The following is a 20000-nucleotide window of genomic DNA, read 5'->3' as shown; positions in this document are numbered from 1 at the left end:
AAACATCTTGAACCTTATTAAAAACACTGTTTGGAAACAATTCAAGGTATGTAAATATTTACAAAATCTTCGCATGTAAATATCTCATTTCATATATCTGCGGCTCATATACAAACAAATATTTTTTTCTTAGAAATAGAGACACTTACGTAATGTGTTGCGTTCATTATAAGACTTATATAAGACTTTTAAAGTCCTTTTGATAGTAGGCTAATATAGCTAATATAGACATGTACGTAATGTGTTGCGTTCATTATAAGACTTATATAAGACTTTTAAAGTCCTTTTGATAGTAGGTTAATATAGCTAATATAGACACTTACATCAAGTGTTGTCCTTATTATAACACTTGTATAAAACTTAAATTCATTTTGATAGTAGGTTAATATAGCTAATATAGACACTTACGTGAAGTGTTGTCCTTATTATAACACTTATATAAGACTTTTAAAGTCCTTTTGATGGTAGGCTAATATAGCTAATATAGACACTTACGTAATGTGTTGCGTTCATTATAACACTTATATAAGAGTTTTAAAGTAATTTTGATAGTAGGTTAATATAGCTAATATAGACACTTACATCAAGTGTTGTCCTTATTATAACACTTGTATAAGACTTTTAAAGTAATTTTGATAGTAGGCTAATATAGCTAATATAGACACTTAAGTGAAGTGTTGTCCTTATTATAACACTTATATAAGACTTTTAAAGTCCTTTTGATGGTAGGCTAATATAGCTAATATAGACACTTACGTAATGTGTTGCGTTCATTATAAGACTTATATAAGAGTTTTAAAGTCATTTTGATAGTAGGTTAATATAGCTAATATAAACACTTACATCATGTATTGTCTTCATTATAAAACTTATATAAGATGTTTAAAGTCATTTTGATAGTAGGCTACTATAGCTAATATAGACACTTACATCAAGTGTTGTCCTTATTATAACACTTATATAAGACTTTTAAAGTAATTTTGATAGTAGGCTAATATAGCTAATATAGACACTTACATCATGTGTTGCCTTGATTATAAGACGTATACAATACTTTTAAAGTCATTTTGATAGTAGGCTAATATAGCTAATATAGACACTTACATCATGTGTTGCCTTGATTATAAGACGTATACAATACTTTTAAAGTCATTTTGATAGTAGGCTAATATAGCTAATATAAACACATCATGTGTTGTCTTCATTATAAAACTTATATAAGATGTTTAAAGTCATTTTGATAGTAGGCTAATATAGCTAATATAGACACAACACTTACTATATATGGCTTTTCATTTTTTGCGGTAGATTATTATTTTTTTGTATTTTTGGTCCAATATGGCTCTTTCAACGTTTTGGGTTGCCGACCCCTGGGTTCGACTATAACGGCGAGTCGTACTGCGTTTGATCAATTGTGTCAGGAAGGTTTGCACATTTCCATTCCATCCCCAGCCAGGTGCTCACAGTATGTATTTAAGCCGCATTACACGCACGCATGTTGGAGACCTTTCAACCCCGATGCAGCATTAGCTGTATTTTACTGGTATTAGCGTCAATTACAGGCTGCACCCACGCCCTTCTATTCACGTTTGTCATATTGTTGCCTGCAGCCCTGGCAGTCCATGGCTTCCACACGTTACCTCTGATTAGAGTCAATTCCCTCCCCTGATTGGTAGAAGCTATTTTACCGTTGTTCTAATTCTCCTAATTCCTCTCCCGCCTTCTGGTAAATTATTGACTGCGCTTGTTATACAGGCTTTCTCAAAAACACCTGCGAGGAACCATTGATCTTCCCAGTCGTGCTGTAGACAATGTTTGGCGTTGCAGTTGGCCATTTTCTGTCGATACCGCCGTCTTTGTCTTGTTTCTCCTTCCCCAACTCTCTGCCAGAGGTGCCTTTGCTGGCTCGCTCTGCAGGAATCAGGGAAAGTGTGCAAGAAAGAAATGCATTATGGATCTTTGCCTGTTTAGACATGTCGAGTGTGTTCTGTGGGGAGAGAAAATGCTCCACGCAGACCCCGGGCTCCAGATTGAGAGCCTCCGTGCATCGATTTGGTCCCCGGACGCTCCTGGATGGTTTTTCCTTTTCGGGGCCGTTGAGGCAGCAGTCGGTCAGGTAGTTCCCACTGCTCCTCCATTGTCTAGTTCAGTGTTTTTCAACCTTTTCTGAGCCGAGGCACATTGTTTTTCATGGAAAAAAATCCCGGGAAACACCACCAGCAGAAAACATTAAAAAACTAAACTCATCATCCGATACTGACATTAAAAAGTCGTTGTCGCAATTGTTAGATATGACTTTAAAGGCCTACTGAAAGCCACTACTAGCGACCACGCAGTCTGATAGTTTATACATCAATGATGAAATCTTAACATTGCAACACATGCCAATACGGCCGGGTTAACTTATAAAGTGACGTTTTAAATTTCCCACTAAACTTCCGGCTGAAAAAGTTTCGATATGATGACGTATGCGTGTGACGTCAATGGTTGAAACGGAAGTATTTGGACGCCATTGAATCCAATACAAAAAAGCTCTGTTTTCATCTCAAAATTCCACAGTATTCTGGACATCTGTGTTGGTGAATCTTTTGCAATTTGTTTAATGAACAATGGAGACTGCAAAGAAGAAAGTTGTAGGTGGGATCGGTGTATTAGCGGCTGGCTGCAGCAACACAACCAGGAGGACTTTGACTTGGATAGCAGACGCGCTATCCGACGCTAGCCGCCGACCGCACGGATGATCGGGTGAAGTCCTTTGTCCTTCCGTCGATCGCTGGAATGCAGGTGAGCACGGGTGTTGATGAGCAGATGAGGGCTGGCTGGCGTAAGTGGAGCGCTAATGTTTTTATCATAGCTTTGTGAGGTCCCGTTGCTAAGTTAGCTTCAATGGCGTCGTTAGCAACAGCATTGTTAAGCTTCGCCAGGCTGGAAAGCATTAACCGTGTAGTTACATGTCCATGGTTTAATAGTATTGTTGATCTTCTGTCTATCCTTCCAGTCAGGGGCTTATTTCTTTTGTTTCTATCTGCAGTTAAGCCCGATGCTATCACGTTAGCTCCGTAGCTAAAGTGCTTCGCCAATGTATTGTCGTGGGGATAAAAGTCCCTGTGAATGTCCATTTCACGTTCTCGACTCTCATTTTCAAGAGGATATAGTATCCCAGGTGGTTTAAAATACAAATCCGTGATCCACAATAGAAAAAGGAGAGAGTGTGGAATCCAATGAACCAGCTTGTACCTAAGTTACGGTCAGAGCGAAAAAAGATACGTCCTGCACTGCACTCTAGTCCTTCACTCTCACGTTCCTCATCCACAAATCTTTCATCCTGGCTCAAATTAATAGGGTAATCATCGCTTTCTCGGTCCGAATCGCTCTCCCTGCTGGTGTAAACAATGGGGAAATGTGAGGAGCCTTTCAACCTGCGACGTCACGCTACTTCCGGTACAGGCAAGGCTTTTTTTATAAGCGACCAAAAGTTGCGAACTTTATCGTCGATGTTCTCTACTAAATCCTTTCAGCAAAAATATGCCAATATCGCGAAATGATCAAGTATGACACATAAAATGGATCTGCTATCCCCGTTTAAATAAATAAAAATCATTTCAGTAGGCCTTTAAAGCATAACCAAGCATGCATCACTATAGCTCTTGTCTCAAAGTAGGTGTACTGTCACCACCTGTCACATCTCACCCTGACTTATTTGGACTTTTTTGCTGTTTTCTGTGTGTAGTGTTTTAGTTCTTGTCTTGCGCTCCTATTTTGTTGTTGATTGTCATGTCATTTACGGATGTACTTTGTGGACGCCGTCTGCTCCACAGGCTGTAAGTCTTTGCTGTCATCCAGCATTCTGCTTTTGTTTACTTTGCAGCCAGTTCAGTTTTAATTTTGCATAGAGATGTCCGATAATGGCTCTTTTGCCGATATTCCGATATTGTCCAACTCTTGATTACCGATCAACCGATACCGATATATACAGTGGTGGAATTAACACATTAGTATGCCTAATTTTGTTGTGATGCCCCGCTGGATGCATTAAACAATGTAACAAGGTTTTCCAAAATAAATCAACTCAAGTTATGGAAAAAAATGCCAACATGGCACTGCCATATTTATTATTGAAGTCACAAAGTGCATTATTTTTTTTAACATGCCTCAAAACAGCAGCTTGGAATTTGGGACATGCTCTCCCTGAGAGAGCATGAGGAGGTTGTGGTAGGCAGGGTTGGGGGCGGTGTATATTGTAGCGTCCCAGAAGAGTTAGTGCTGCAAGGGGTTCTGGGTATTTGTTCTGTTGTGTTTATGTTGTGTTCCGGTGCGGATGTTCTCCCGAAATGTGTTTGTCATTCTTGTTTTGTGTGGCTTCACAGTGTGGCGCATATTTGTAACACTGTTAAAGTTGTTTGTACGGTCACCCTCAGTGTGACCTGTATGGCTGTTGACCAAGTATGAATTGCATTCACTTGTGTGTGTGAAAAGCCGTAGATATTATGTGACTGGGCCGGCACGCAAAGGCAGTGCCTTTAAGGTTTATTGGCGCTCTGTACTTCTCCCAACAACATTTTAAAGCATTTATCGGTTGGTAATATCGGCAGTCCGATATTATCGGCCATCTTTAGTTTTGCACAGCCATCCCTAAGCTTCAATGCCTTTTCTTAGCGGCACTCGCCTGTTGTTTATTTCTGGTTTAAGCATTAGATACCTTTTTTACCTGCAAACCATCGTCGTCGTTCCCGACATCTACAAAGCAATTAGCTACCGGCTGCCACCTACTGATATGGAAGAGTATTACACGGTTACTCTGCCGAGCTCTAGACAGCACAGACACTCAACAATGGCACATTTGCAGATTATAATTACTGGTTGGCAAAACATATTTTTATCCCAATTAGGTAAAATGACATAAACTCCCACGGCACACCAAACAATATCTCACGGTACACTAGTGTGCCGCGGCACAGTGGTTGAAAAACACTGGGGTAGTTAATATGTGACCGCTACAGTCGTGGTCAAAAGTGTACACACACTTGTAAAGAACATCATGTCATGGCTGTCTTGAGTTTACAATCATTTCTACACCTCTTATTTTTTTGTGATAGAGTGATTGGAGCACATACTTTGTTTCATTCAAGTTTCACAATACAACTCAAACAATTCTTACTTACTAAACCGTCCCGTGTGATGTCTTTGAGTGTTTTAATGCAAATATAGTATGTGCTTTCGTAATGTCATCAAGCTAGCATCGTTAGCATTAGCTATTATGTGAACATGTTTATGAGTGTCTGCGTTAGTATTATTAACTTACAATGGAGTTTCAAGCACTCTTCATTCTCTAGCCGGTGACTTTTCAAATGATGCTACAAATTAGCAGTAATGCTACTTTTTTGTAGCAACGCTTTTGCCGCATACTTGACATATTACGGTTGTCTGTTCAACATATTCCCGCTTGAAGCCAAACCACCGCCAGACGCCTGCTGTTTTTCCTGGGACTTAATTATTCCCTAATTTGTTACCAGATTCGCACCTTCTTTCTCTCGTATCACCACTAGCACCGCAACTAACGTTACCCATGCCGCTACCTCACTCCTACCCACTTCTCTAAAGTGGGTTGGCTCAGGGTGGAGGACAGAGTAAAACAACTTGCACTGAGCCTGGTCTATAAAATCCGCTACACCTCCCTGATACCGAAGTACAGGTCAAACTACTTCCTTAACGTAAATGACCGCCATAACCACAACACCAGGGGGAGCTCCAGACGCCTGCTGTTTTTCTTGGGACTTAATTATTCCCTAATTTGTTACCAGATTCGCACCTTCTTTCTCTCGTATCACCACTAGCACCGCAACTAACGTTACCCATGCCGCTACCTCACTCCTACCCACTTCTCTAAAGTGGGCTGGCTCAGGGTGGAGGACAGAGTAAAACAACTTGCACTGAGCCTGGTCTATAAAATCCGCTACACCTCCCTGATACCGAAGTACAGGTCAAACTACTTCCTTAACGTAAATGACCGCCATAACCACAACACCAGGGGGAGCTCCACTAACCACGTTAAACCCAGATTCCGAACTAACAAAGGTCTTAACTCATTCTCTTTCTATGCCACAACAATGTGGAATGCGCTCCCAACAGGTATAAAAGAAAGGGCATCTCTATCCTCCTTCAAAACCGCAATAAAAGTTCACCTCCAGGCAGCTACAACCCTAAACTAACACCCTCCCCGGATTGCTACTAATCAAATGTAAACAATCAAATGCAGATACTTTTTCTTATGCCTTCTGATCTCTCTCTCTCTCTCTCTCTCTCTCTCTCTCTCTATGTCCACTACTTGATGTCCATATCCTACCCCCCACACCCCTGATTGTAAATAATGTAAATAATTCAATGTGATTATCTTGTGTGATGACTGTATTATGATGATAGTATATATGATAGTATATATCTGTATCATGAATCAATTTAAGTGGACCCCGACTTAAACAAGTTGAACAACTTATTGGGGTGTTACCATTTAGTGGTCAATTGTACGGAATATGTACTTCACTGTGCAACCTACTAATAAAAGTCTCAATCAATCAATCAAACCTCTCTGCTCCGAGAGGGCGTATGACGTTGCACGCGCGACAGTATGCGACGTATGTAAGAAGGTGCGCTTGTTTAATGTCTCTGTGAGAAGGAGAGACAAGAAAGAGTGAGAAACGCCTGTAGTGTAATGCCCGCAGCTAAAAGCAACTGCCTGAGAACGTATACTCCAATACTCAGGATATAGTCATGTTCTATATCGCACAGAGACAAACCCGCGATATATCGAGTATATTGCTTATATCGCCCAGCCCTACCTTGGAAGGTAGAAAAGCGCTATGCAAGTATAACCCATCCTGAAGAGAGTGTCAGAAAGCGGCTCTATAAAACATCATCTATGCAAGATTTTGACCAAAGAACCACCATTACATGTTATGTAGGCCAGTGGTCCCCAACCACCGGTCCGGTCCGTGAAGCATTTGCTACGGGGCCGCAGAGAACCATTAAATAATCTATAAAGGACTGCATTTTCTCCAACTTTAACTGTGGCCTGTCCCACTAAACACACCAATAAGCTGGTTTATAGATGTACAATAAAACTCCTCGTAGGAAGTTGTTCTAACTGTGTAACATGATACAATGCACATTCATGAACATACCAAATATAAATGTGACAGATTGTAGCCAAAGGCTGATTTGCCATCTGCATCTCATTGCAAAGGAACAAGCTCCCACTAATTCAGAGTTACAATGACTCGTATTTGTGGTGCGCAATTTCCCCCAGGGATCAGGCATCTTTCTGTGTGGAGTTTGCATGTTCTCCCCGTGACTGCGGGGGTTCCCTCCGGGTACTCCGGCTTCCTCCCACCTCCAAAAACATGCACCTGGGGATAGGTTGATTGGCAACACTAAATTGGCCCTAGTGTGTGAATGTGAGTGTGAATGTTGTCTGTCTATCTGTGTTGGCCCTGCGATGAGGTGGCGACTTGTCTAGGGTGTACCTCGCCTTCCGCCCAAATGCAGCGGAGATAGGCTCCAGCATCCCCCGCGACCCCGAAAGGGACAAGCGGTAGAAAATGGATGATTGGATGGGTCTCATTGCAAAGGAACAAGCTCCCACTAATTCAGAGTTATAGTGACTTGTATTTGTGGTGCGGAATTTCCCCCAGGGATCAATAAAGTACTTTCTATTCTATTCTATTTTTATTTTTCATGCACTTATTTTTGCTGTATTTATCTGGTACAAGTGGAACGCCGGTCCCTGAAAATAATGCCCACATTAATGGTGCAAAAAAGGTTGGGGACCACTGATGTAGACCACAAGGAAGTCTTTTACATTCAGCAAAAAATCATAATATCACCCTTTTAATGCACCTTTTGTATGAGAATAGACTTGAATAGACCCACTCATCGGCAGTGCGCCTTATAATCCGGTGCGCCCTATGGTACCGTTATCCTCAATCTCAGGATTCCCCAACCTTGTTTCCACCAGGGACCGGTTTAATGTATGCATTACTTTCACGGACCAGCTTTCTACGTGTGGCAGATAAAAACAGCAAAAAATTTAGCCTTTGGCTACAATCTGAAAGTTAAGTTGGAGAAAATGTGGTAGTTTATAAATTAACTAGATGAGGCAATTCCTGAAGGAATTGCATGTGAATGCTCCAATGCTGACAGAATGAAGTATGAATGTAAGAATAGTTTGAATGTTTTGAATGTTGAAGCATTTGAATTTCCAGGAAAACCGGAATTTGGTTTGGAACTTGGGAAAGACTTAGTGTGAATGTCCAGGATGAGTGGAATATGTTGAAGGGGGAATATTTTGAATAGGTTGAAAAATGTTGGAATTGTGAAAAAGGGAAAAATGGATAATTCATTTGGAATGGGGACAATGTCCCTAAAAACTGAGAATTTTTGGAAATCCGGGATTTTTTTTTTTACAGTTTTTGAAAGGGAGCAAACAATTCTTGAACAGGCTGAATAATTTGAAGTTGGAACAGTTTGAGTGGGAGTTGTGGAACTTTGAAAAATGTCCCATTTTTTTTCAATGGGAATTTCATGGAAATTTTGGGATTTCGGGAAAAGAGGGAATTTTTGGGAAAATGCAAAAAAAAAATTGAATCTTCGGAATGAGTTGAAATGGTTGGTGTTGGAATTTTTCAAACCGGTGAGAAATGTTGAAGTAGTAACATCTTTAATTGAGAAATGGTATTAAGGAATTCCTGGAATTTTAAATGGGTTGAAAAATGTGGAAGGAGTAGTCGCCAGAAAAAAGGGTCAAAAAAGGGTTTGGAAAAAACTGGAATTCTGGGAATTCCTGGAAAAAAAAACATTTTAACTTGAAAAAATTATAGTTTCAATGTCCAGGATGAGTGAAATTTGTTGAAGGTGGAATATTTTGAATAGGTTGAAAAATGTTGGAATTGTGAAAGAGTGAAAAATGGATAATTCATTTGGAATGGGGACAATGTCCCTAAAAACGGAGAATTTTTGGAAATCCGGGAATTTTTTTTTACAGTTTTTGAAAGGGAGCAAACAATTCTTGAACAGGCTGAATAATTTGAAGTTGGAACAGTTTGAGTGGGAGTTGTGGAACTTTGAAAAATGTCCCATTCTTTTCAATGGGAATTTCATGGAAATTTGGGGATTTCGGGAAAAGACGGAATTTTTGGAAAAATGCAAAAAAAAAATTGAATCTTCGGAATGAGTTGAAATGGTTGGGTTGGAATTTTTCAAATCGGTCGAGAAATGTTGAAGTAGTAACATTTTTAATTGAGAAATGGTATTAAGGAATTCCTGGAATTTGAAATGGGTTGAAAAATGTGGAAGGAGTAGTCGCCAGAAAAAAGGGTCAAAAAAAGGGTTTGAAAAAAACTGGATTTTTTTTTTTAATCTGAAAAAATTAGTTTGAATGTCCAGGATGAGTGGAATATGTTGAAGGTGGAATATTTTGAATAGGTTGAAAAATGTTGGAATTGTGAAAAAGTGAAAAATGGATAATTCATTTGGAATGGGGACGATGTCCCTAAAAACTGAGAATTTTTGGAAATCTGGGATTTTTTTTTTACAGTTTTTGAAAGGGAGCAAACAATTCTTGAACAGGCTGAATAATTTGAAGTTGGAACAGTTTGAGTGGGAGTTGTGGAACTTTGAAAAATGTCCCATTCTTTTCAATGGGAATTTCATGGAAATTTGGGGATTTCGGGAAAAGACGGAATTTTTGGGAAAATGCAAAAAAAAAATTGAATCTTCGGAATGAGTTGAAATGGTTGGTGTTGGAATTTTTCAAACCGGTGAGAAATGTTGAAGTAGTAACATCTTTAATTGAGAAATGGTATTAAGGAATTCCTGGAATTTTAAATGGGTTGAAAAATGTGGAAGGAGTAGTCGCCAGAAAAAAGGGTCAAAAAAGGGTTTGGAAAAAACTGGAATTCTGGGAATTCCTGGAAAAAAAAACATTTTAACTTGAAAAAATTATAGTTTCAATGTCCAGGATGAGTGAAATTTGTTGAAGGTGGAATATTTTGAATAGGTTGAAAAATGTTGGAATTGTGAAAGAGTGAAAAATGGATAATTCATTTGGAATGGGGACAATGTCCCTAAAAACGGAGAATTTTTGGAAATCCGGGAATTTTTTTTTACAGTTTTTGAAAGGGAGCAAACAATTCTTGAACAGGCTGAATAATTTGAAGTTGGAACAGTTTGAGTGGGAGTTGTGGAACTTTGAAAAATGTCCCATTCTTTTCAATGGGAATTTCATGGAAATTTGGGGATTTCGGGAAAAGACGGAATTTTTGGAAAAATGCAAAAAAAAAATTGAATCTTCGGAATGAGTTGAAATGGTTGGGTTGGAATTTTTCAAATCGGTCGAGAAATGTTGAAGTAGTAACATTTTTAATTGAGAAATGGTATTAAGGAATTCCTGGAATTTGAAATGGGTTGAAAAATGTGGAAGGAGTAGTCGCCAGAAAAAAGGGTCAAAAAAAGGGTTTGAAAAAAACTGGATTTTTTTTTTTAATCTGAAAAAATTAGTTTGAATGTCCAGGATGAGTGGAATATGTTGAAGGTGGAATATTTTGAATAGGTTGAAAAATGTTGGAATTGTGAAAAAGTGAAAAATGGATAATTCATTTGGAATGGGGACGATGTCCCTAAAAACTGAGAATTTTTGGAAATCTGGGATTTTTTTTTTACAGTTTTTGAAAGGGAGCAAACAATTCTTGAACAGGCCCAACTGAGTTGAAATGGTTGGTGTTGGAATTTTTCAAACCGGTGAGAAATGTTGAAGTAGTAACATCTTTAATTGAGAAATGGTATTAAGGAATTCCTGGAATTTGAAATGGGTTGAAAAATGTGGAAGGAGTAGTCGCCAGAAAAAAGGGTCAAAAAAGGGTTTGGAAAAAACTGGAATTCTGGGAATTCCTGGGAAAAAAAACATTTTAACTTGAAAACATTATAGTTTCAATGTCTAGGATGAGTGAAATTTGTTGAAGGTGGAATATTTTGAATAGGTTGAAAAATGTTGGAATTGTGAAAAAGTGAAAAATGGATAATTCATTTGGAATGAGGACAATGTCCCTAAAAATTTAGAATTTTTGGAAATCCGGGAATTTTTTTTTACAGTTTTTGAAAAGGAGCAAACAATTCTTGAACAGGCTGAATAATTTGAAGTTGGAACAGTTTGAGTGGGAGTTGTGGAACTTTGAAAAATGTCCCATTCTTTTCAATGGGAATTTCATGGAAATTTGGGGTATTCGGGAAAAGAGGGAATTTTTGGGAAAATGAAAAAAAAAAAATTGAATCTTCGGAATGAGTTGAAATGTTTGGTGTTGGAATTTTTCAAACCGGTCGAGAAATGTTGAAGTGGTGACATCTTTAATTGAGAAATGGTATTAAGGAATTCCTGGAATTTGAAATGGGTTGAAAAATGTGGAAGGAGTAGTCGCCAGAAAAAAGGGTCAAAAAAGGGTTTGAAAAAAGCTGGAATTCTGGGAATTCCTGGAATTTTTTTTTTAACTTGAAAAAATTATAGTTTCAATGTCCGGGATGAGCAGAACATGTTGAAGGTGGAATGGTTTGAATCGGTTGAAAACATGTGTAAATGGTGGAAGTGTGTGTCAGAAAAATGGTATGTAAATTATCAAAAAACTTTCCGTTCTCTGGGATCCCAATAAACAGACAAGAGGCTGTCTTTGTTGCACCAAGCAAAGGCTTGGAAAATTCCATTGTGTACGATGGGAGGAGACGGGAGGGGTTATCTATTGTCATCGAATAGCTGCTCAAGCTGAATCCAGGACCAGCCCAAGCCCGAGGCATCTTTTTCTTTTGTGTTAATGTGACCGAAAACAAAGACTGTTTACATACTCCCCATTCCTGTTGAGACATGTGTTGTTGTGTAAACATTGAATATCTAAATAAAGGAGGAGACGTAAACCTTTTTCGTCAGAGCGTGGGTGACACTGTAAGAGGTTACAGGTTGACATGTTTCTCCCTCAATTGAGTCAAAATTGAATTCTGCCTCTGTTTGATTCTTTGCTTCTTGTCTTGTTTAATAGATGTCATCAGTGTTTGGCCAATTCATTTTGAATGGGGAAAAATGAACCGGAAAACCTTGAATTCTGGGAATTTTGGCAATATGTCAACGGAAAGCCCGCGATTGGAATGGTTTAAATCGGATGAAAAAAGTGGAAGGTAGAGCGCGCCAAAATCTGGAGAAGAAGAAGAAGTTGAATAAAAATCGATTAATTTTGGTGTAGAAAACCTTATTAATTGCGTGAATGCTTTGGAGCATTCACACAATTAATGTTGCTGTGCGGCCCGGTAGCATACGCGTCACGGACCGGTGGTTGGGGACCACTGCTGTATCTTACCCACATGAAGCGACTGTCCCTAAACACAACACAACAACAACAGCAGAGGTTGTCGTCTCGCTGGCCAGCTGACTTCTCACCCTGCACCCACTTTGACCCACTTACATCCGTCGCCCAGCCATGATGTCAGAGTGTGTGACTCACACTGGACCTCAACGACCCGCCAAGTGTGACTCTTGTCCCTACAAGTGTTTACATGACCCCCCCCCCCCCAGCAGGAGTGGCTTTACAAGCGAGGAGATGAAACGTCTGCTGGTCGTCTACTTAAGGAGGCGAGATATGCGCGTTTGCTCGCCGCCGTGCTCCCTGGTGTGGGTTTCTTCCTGCAGCAGCGGCTTTGTGAGTCACAGTCCCACCTCGGGAAACACATACGCAAGTCTGTCGACGGCGGCGCTTCGTCAAAGTGACGCCATGGAAGCAGAGGGTGGTGGAGAATAGACATCTGATAACAGAAGAAGCAGCTGTGTCTTTTTTAATGAAGAGCATTGAGGAGCCCATAAATAGGATCAGGGAAGGATTTGCAATTTGTCTTGTTTGACACTAATCATTTTGTGTCAAAACTCTTTTGTACGATTAAATATTATTGATGCTACTTTTTACAACTTATTATAGCTCGATGCTGAATACACTCGTTTGTCTGTGCATCATTAAGTCCCTTTATCCGTGTTGAAACTGTAATATTCTCTCTAATCCCAAATAAACAAACAGTACTCACAAAATATTCACCTCAGGTTTGAGTTAAAAACCAAATGTGTTGTCCATTAATATTTAAAAATATGTAAATATGATATTTAATTTAGAATATAATACAATAGAATGGACTGTATTGTCATTATATTTGCATATAACGAGATTAAGGACTCCAATTTAAGGTGCGGTAGTGGAAAAAAAATGGAATGAAAATAAATCACACAAGAATTAATAAAGATAGAAAATAAGAATTGAAATAAACAGTCAGGTTCTAACACTGATGACATCTATTAAACAAGACAAGAAGCAAGGAATCAAACAGACATAATTAAATTTGGCTCAGTGAGGAGAATCGCGTACACTGTACCCTTTACAGTGTCACCACACTCTGACGAAGGATTGTACGCCTCCTCTTTTATTTGGACTTTCCCTGATTACATGGCAACAGCTGTTTCTAAGGGAGGTGGGTCGTAAACAGCCATCGCCTTTGATTAAAACAGTTCAAAGAAAAGGTAATAAAACAGTTCAAAGAAAAGGTCGCCTGGAGGGGAGTCTGGTCCTTTGTAGTTCTCGGGTCTAGACAAAATCTTTCTGTGGATAACAATACATCAAAGAAACAGAACACCTTCATGTTGCTTCCCATCCTACACGGTGGAGTTTTACAAGCCTTCTTCTTGGTAGAATCAAAGACAGCTTTTGTCTTCTCGCCGGGAACTCATGGCAACATAACGTTTTTTGATGACGTAGATACAATTATTCTGACACAGACTACGATGCAATAAAAACAATAAGCAATCCTGTATAATATACAAAATAATATACACAATACTGTACAATATACAGAACAAAACAAAAGTACCGGAGTAATAAAGTAATAACACTCAGTGTCGGACGTATATTGCACTCGAAGGGTAATATTGCACAGTAGGGTAGTAGGGTAGCATATCGTATAGGGGTGAATTATTTATTACAAGTTTGAGTTCAAGATGGTGATTTGTATTATTTTATAGTCATTAATTTCATTGTTTTTTTTTATAGTTATTCATTTCATTATTTGTATTATTGTCATTAGTAATCATAGCTTCATTTGTACATTACTAACTTTTTTTCAAACACAACAAACCGTCTGAATTCAAACAAAAAAAGCAAAAAGCAATAGTAATATAAAAAAGACACTTATAAAGAAACAAAAAAACTAAATGGCGTGCGTTCGATAAGGAGCAGGAAGATGCAAATGCTGATTAAATAATGATAATGATTTTGCTCTTGTTATTAACAACAATAGTAACTAATAATAAAATTGACGGGTGTTTTAATAGCACTGAGGAGTGGCATGCTATGCAAAAAACAGACAATTGCAAAGATAAAACTAAATATTGTGGCCTATCAAAGGTTTGAGGTATTATCTTTTGTAAAGGCATCATTTTTGATCATTGATATCAGATATCAGTCCGATATTAGCAGAACACAATATCGATATGTCCGATACAAGCAGCTTGTTTATTTGTGAATAGCTGGACTAATTTACAAAAAGTAAACATGTTATTTATTAAAATGTGTTTCTCAGCTGTGATCCGTCTGGGCCTCAGTAGAACTCAGTTGTAATACACTTTTCCACCACTTGTGGCAGTAATGACACTACCAAGTCTTGAGCTAAAGTTATAGAGAAGTTTCTTCAGGGCAAAAGATATGACAAAAATGGTGAAGCTGTATTTTCTTTTGCACTTTAAATCTATTGACAGTCATTGTTTTTGTTTTGTTTATTTGATAACATATTTGTAGGTAAATGTATTTGTCGTCAATGACTTACAATCCCCTTCTTATGCAGTATATGTGGTTCGTATTTATGTCTCTAATCAGCCTGACCTAAGCCTAAGGGTTTTGTTAAAACAATAATAATCTTTGTGATTAACACATGCTTTCATATCATTTGACAAGGTTGTCAACTGTAAGTATGTTAGTTACTTTTGTTCTACGTTTTATTTTTATGAAAAAGTTTGAATTTATTTAGATATAATTATTGAACACGACTAAAATCAAGAGTAAGATTACTGATTTTATGTTTATAAATACCCCAGGTCCTTGTGTAGGGGAAACATTGGTTAAGAACACCTGTGGTTGGCTATAGGCTACTATTAGCTAGCAGCTACACAACATCTAAGCACACAGTAGCACACAAGCTAGACTAAGTGTCCATGGATATTGCAGTTTAAAACAGCACATTTGTCAATATAAACAATTACCAAATAATTGTAGTTACACATACAAAGTCTCCAAGGCAGAAGCGTATTAGAAAGTACCCAGTAACAAACGTGTCCGCATCATTAAATGATCAATCTAATGAATTAATGGGACCTCTAGTTGTTACCAGAAAGCAAATGTATCTACTGTACTTCAATTTAAAGACAGCATACGTCTCTCATAAGGATAGTGTTTATTTTTTTTATTCATACTATTTTCTGTTAGACTAATTTTAAATATTTTTGAATGTCCCACTCTACAAATTGATAATAGTATGTGCGACCATTCGTGCTGATGTCGGTATCGGCCAATATAGAGATCGTATCGGAAGTGATGCCCCTGAATTTTGATACTGTTTTATAGATACAGGCTGGGTAGGTGTACCTAATGATGTGGCCAGTAGGTGATGGCTAAGAGTCTGATATTGGTGGTCGGGTGTGAACTTTAGGTGTTTATGCGTGAGAATAGTGGGCACGTTCTGGAGAGTATGAGATGGGATGGCCGTACATGCCTTCCTCTCAGTGATGGAGTGATTGGCAGGAGGGGAGCGGGAACATAGCAAGTGTAGATTTCTAGCCCGCAGACTGGATGGGACCTAAATAAGGAGCGCTGGGAGCAGCGATGAAACTTCAGTCAGACGCTGTCAGAATGTGAGCATGTGGGAGGAAATAGATACAGTAGTGTGTATCAGGCTTGGAAAAACAGGAAATAAAGCAATAATTATTGATATAGTGGTGACCTACAGTATCATGGTTGGAATCTACAAAACCCAAAACCAGTGAAGTTGACATGTTGTGTAAATGGTAAATAAAAACAGAATACAATGTCCTTTTCAAATTATATTCAATTGAATAGACTGCAAAGACAAGATATTTAATTTTCAAACTGAGAAACTGAGAAATAATCATTAAGTTAGAATTTAATGGCAGCAACACATTGCACAAAAGTTGTCACAGGGGCATGTTCACCACTGTGTTACATGGCCTTTCCTTTTAACAACACTCAGTAAAGGTTTGGGAACTGAGGAGACACATTTTTGAAGCTTCTCAGGTGGAATTCTTTCCCATTCTTGCTTGATGTACAGCTTAAGTTGTTCAACAGTCCGGGGGTCTCCCTTGTGCTATTTTAGCCTTCATAATGCGCCACACATTTTCAATGGGAGACAGGTCTGGACTACAGGCATGCCAGTCTAGTACCCGCACTCTTTTACTATGAAGTGTGTGAATGTGTGTGTGCGAATGGGTGAATGTGGAAAATAGTGTCAAAGCGCTTTGAGTTCCTTAAAAAGGTAGAAAAGTGCTATACAAGTACGACCCATTTACCATGAAGCCACATTGATGTAACACATGGCTTGGCATTGTCTTGCTGAAATAAGCAGGGGCGTCCATGGTAACGTTGCTTGGATGGCAACATATGTTGCTCCAAAAGCTGTATGTACCTTTCAGCATTAATGGTGCCTTCACAGATGTGTAAGTTACCCATGTCTTGGGCACTAATACACCCCCATACCATCACACATGCTGGCTTTTACACTTTGCGCCTATAACAATCCGGATGGTTCTTTTCCTCTTTGGTCCGGAGGACACGACGTCCACAGTTTCCAAAAATAATTTGAAATGTGGACTCGTCAGACCACAGAACACTTTTCCATTTTGTATCAGTCCATCTTAGATGAGCTCAGGCCCAGCGAAGCCGAGGGCGTTTCTGGGTGTTGTTGATAAATGGTTTTCGCCTTGCATAGGAGAGTTTTAACTTGCACTTACAGATGTAGCGACCAACTGTAGTTACTGACAGTGGGTTTCTGAAGTGTTCCTGAGCCCATGTGGTGATATCCTTTACACACTGATGTCGCTTGTTGATGCAGTACAACCTGAGGGATGGAAGGTCACGGGCTTAGCTGCTTACGTGCAGTGATTTCTCCAGATCCTCTGAACCCTTTGATGATATTACGGAGCGTAGATGGTGAAGTCCCTAAATTCCTTGCAATAGCTGCTTGAGAAAGGTTTTTCTTAAACTGTTCAACAATTTGCTCACGCATTTGTTGACAAAGTGGTGACCCTCGCCCCATCCTTGTTTGTGAATGACTGAGCATTTCATGGAATCTACTTTTATACTCAATCATGGCACCCACCTGTTCCCAATTAGCCTGTTCACCTGTGGGATGTTCCAAATAAGTGTTTGATGAGCATTCCTCAACTTTATCAGTATTTATTGCCACCTTTGCTGGCATCAAATTCTAAAGTTAATGATTATTTGCAAAAAAAAAAAAGTTTATCAGTTTGAACATGAAATATGTTGTCTTTGTAGCATATTCAACTGAATATGGCTTGAAAATGATTTGCAAATCATTGTATTCTGTTTGTATTTATATCTAACACAATTTCCCAACTCATATGGAAACAGGGTTTGTATCTTAAAGTCATCACCGCAATGTTGTTTTTTCCCCCCAGACACCATTGGAAATTAATATTATGTAGATTCACCCGGCCACAACAATAGGTACACCTCTACACCCTCTGATCGATTCAGACTCTGCATAAAAAAAGCATTTTTTTAGCAAATTTATGTCGTACATCGGTGTTATTATTCGCATGGCACGGCCGTTTTATAAGTCCTCATTTCCCGAAGCCGAGCTCCTCTTCATCGAGGCGACAGCTTGACTTGAAGGCGTTCTATTATGCAAAACAAACTTTTCTAACTTCTTGGCACTGGTTTTTGTCTGTTTGGGATCCGCATCAGTCTGGAAAATGTGAAATCAAACCATGGAAACATGGAGCTAATATCTGAGATAGGCTCCAGCACCTCCCCGCAACCCCAAAAGGGACAAGCGGTAGAAAATGGATGGATATTTCTAAAACAATCTTGGCTTTTTACACACTTTCTCCAAACAAGCCAGCTTACCCGCAAGTCCGCCGATTTTTAAATTCAGTTGTAGTTCAAAGTTGGGGTCAACATGGTCCCTTTTTTTCTCTATCTTATCGTTGTGGGGCAGACTGGCTCGTACATGCACATGCATCCTAAAATCACTTGCTGTTGCAATTTCTTTAAAAGGAAAACAAAGTAGCTTATAGTTGATGCCCGAGCAGCAAAAGCTGCTGAGGCCTTATTGAATTTGCTGAGTTTATTATTATTATTATTATTATTATTATTATTATTATTATTAGGGCCCGAGCAACAGAGCAAGCCATTTGTTGACTCGCAACATGCTGATGTCTCGTATTACCAATACCATCACAATATCGCGCCATCATGATATGGAAAAAAAAAGGAAAAAAAGTACCAATATTTTAATAATGCAGTTTAGTAATTAATTACCGTAAATTTCGGACTAAAAGCCGCTACTTTCTTCCTGTGCATTGAACCCTGCAGCTTATAATATGGTGTGGCTAATTTAGGGGAAAGACACTGAATGGGTGTGTGCTATGGTGCCGTATTGTGGACGAGTTCACTCACTGCAGGTGCTGCATTGCCCTTCTGTTTAGACTCGAGCTTTCAACCGGAAGTACAACTTCTAGCCCGTCCATAGCGTTTCTACTCGTCTGGATTCATTCAAGTTTTACAATGCACCTCAAACAATTCTTAATTCCTAAACCGTCCCGTGCGATGTCTGTAGGAGTGATCCGATGCGTTCTAGTATGTGCTTTCGTAATCTAACCAAGGTAGCATCTTTAGCATTAGCTAATTTTCAAACATATTTTTGTGTCTGTGTTAGTATTTTTAACTTACAATGGCATTCTTTTTGTATTGTTGCAGTTTCACAAATTCCTCAGTAAACTCCCCAAAAGGTCACCGTGGAGTTGTTGAGTCTGTTTAACTGATTGGAGAGCTAGCTTCTGGCAGCTAGTGGGTCCATGACGATGATTTCTGTTTTGTTTGATCAGCTGTTTTACTGCCGCGTTACAAATAAACATTTAAAAAATATTTATGTGTAAATAACTCATTTCATAACGCATATATCTGCGGCTTATAGTCTGGTGCGGCTTATATTTGGAAACATATGTTTTTTCTTCCAAAATTGAGTGGGTACTGCATATAAATACAGTGGTGGTCAAAAGTTTACATACACTTGTGAAGGACATCATGTCATGGCTGTCTTGAGTTTGCAATCATTTCTACAACTCTTATTTTTTTGTGATGTAGTGATTGGAGCACATACTTGTTGGTCACAAAAAACATTCATGAAGTTTGCTTCTTTTATGAATTTATTATGGGTCTACTGAAAATGTGCTGGGTCAAAAGTATACATACAGCAATGTTAATATTTTCTTACATGTCCCTTGGCAAGTTTCACTGCAATAAGGCACTTTTGGTAGCCATCCACAAGCTTCTGCCTGAATTTTTGACCACAAAATTGGTGCAGTTCAGCTAAATTTGTTGGTTTTCTGGCATTGACTTGTTTCTTCAGCATTGTCCACACATTTAAGTCAGGACTTTGGGAAGGCCATTCTAAAACCTTCATTCTAGCCTGATTTAGCCATTCCTATAACACTTTTGAGGTGTGTTTGGGGTCATTGTCCTGTTGGAACACCCAACTGCGCCCAAGACCCAACCTCCGGGCTGATGATTTTAGCTTGTCCTGAAGAATTTGGAGGTAATCCTCCTTTTTCATTGTCCCTTTTACTCTCTGTAAAGCAGCAGTTCCATTGGCAGCAAAACAAACCCAGAGCATAACACTATCAC

At 38.9% G+C, this 20000-nt stretch overlaps 1 protein-coding gene across 1 annotated transcript in view; it reads left to right on the top strand.

The window, feature by feature from the left end:
* The window catches only part of csmd1a (CUB and Sushi multiple domains 1a), a 167706-nt gene that overhangs the window by 119653 nt on the left and 28053 nt on the right, over positions 1–20000 (top strand). The window lies entirely within an intron of this gene.

Source organism: Entelurus aequoreus, linkage group LG20, assembly GCF_033978785.1.
Source record: "Entelurus aequoreus isolate RoL-2023_Sb linkage group LG20, RoL_Eaeq_v1.1, whole genome shotgun sequence".
Lineage (NCBI taxonomy): Eukaryota > Metazoa > Chordata > Actinopteri > Syngnathiformes > Syngnathidae > Entelurus > Entelurus aequoreus.
This window is presented reverse-complemented; position numbering and strand designations above follow the sequence as displayed.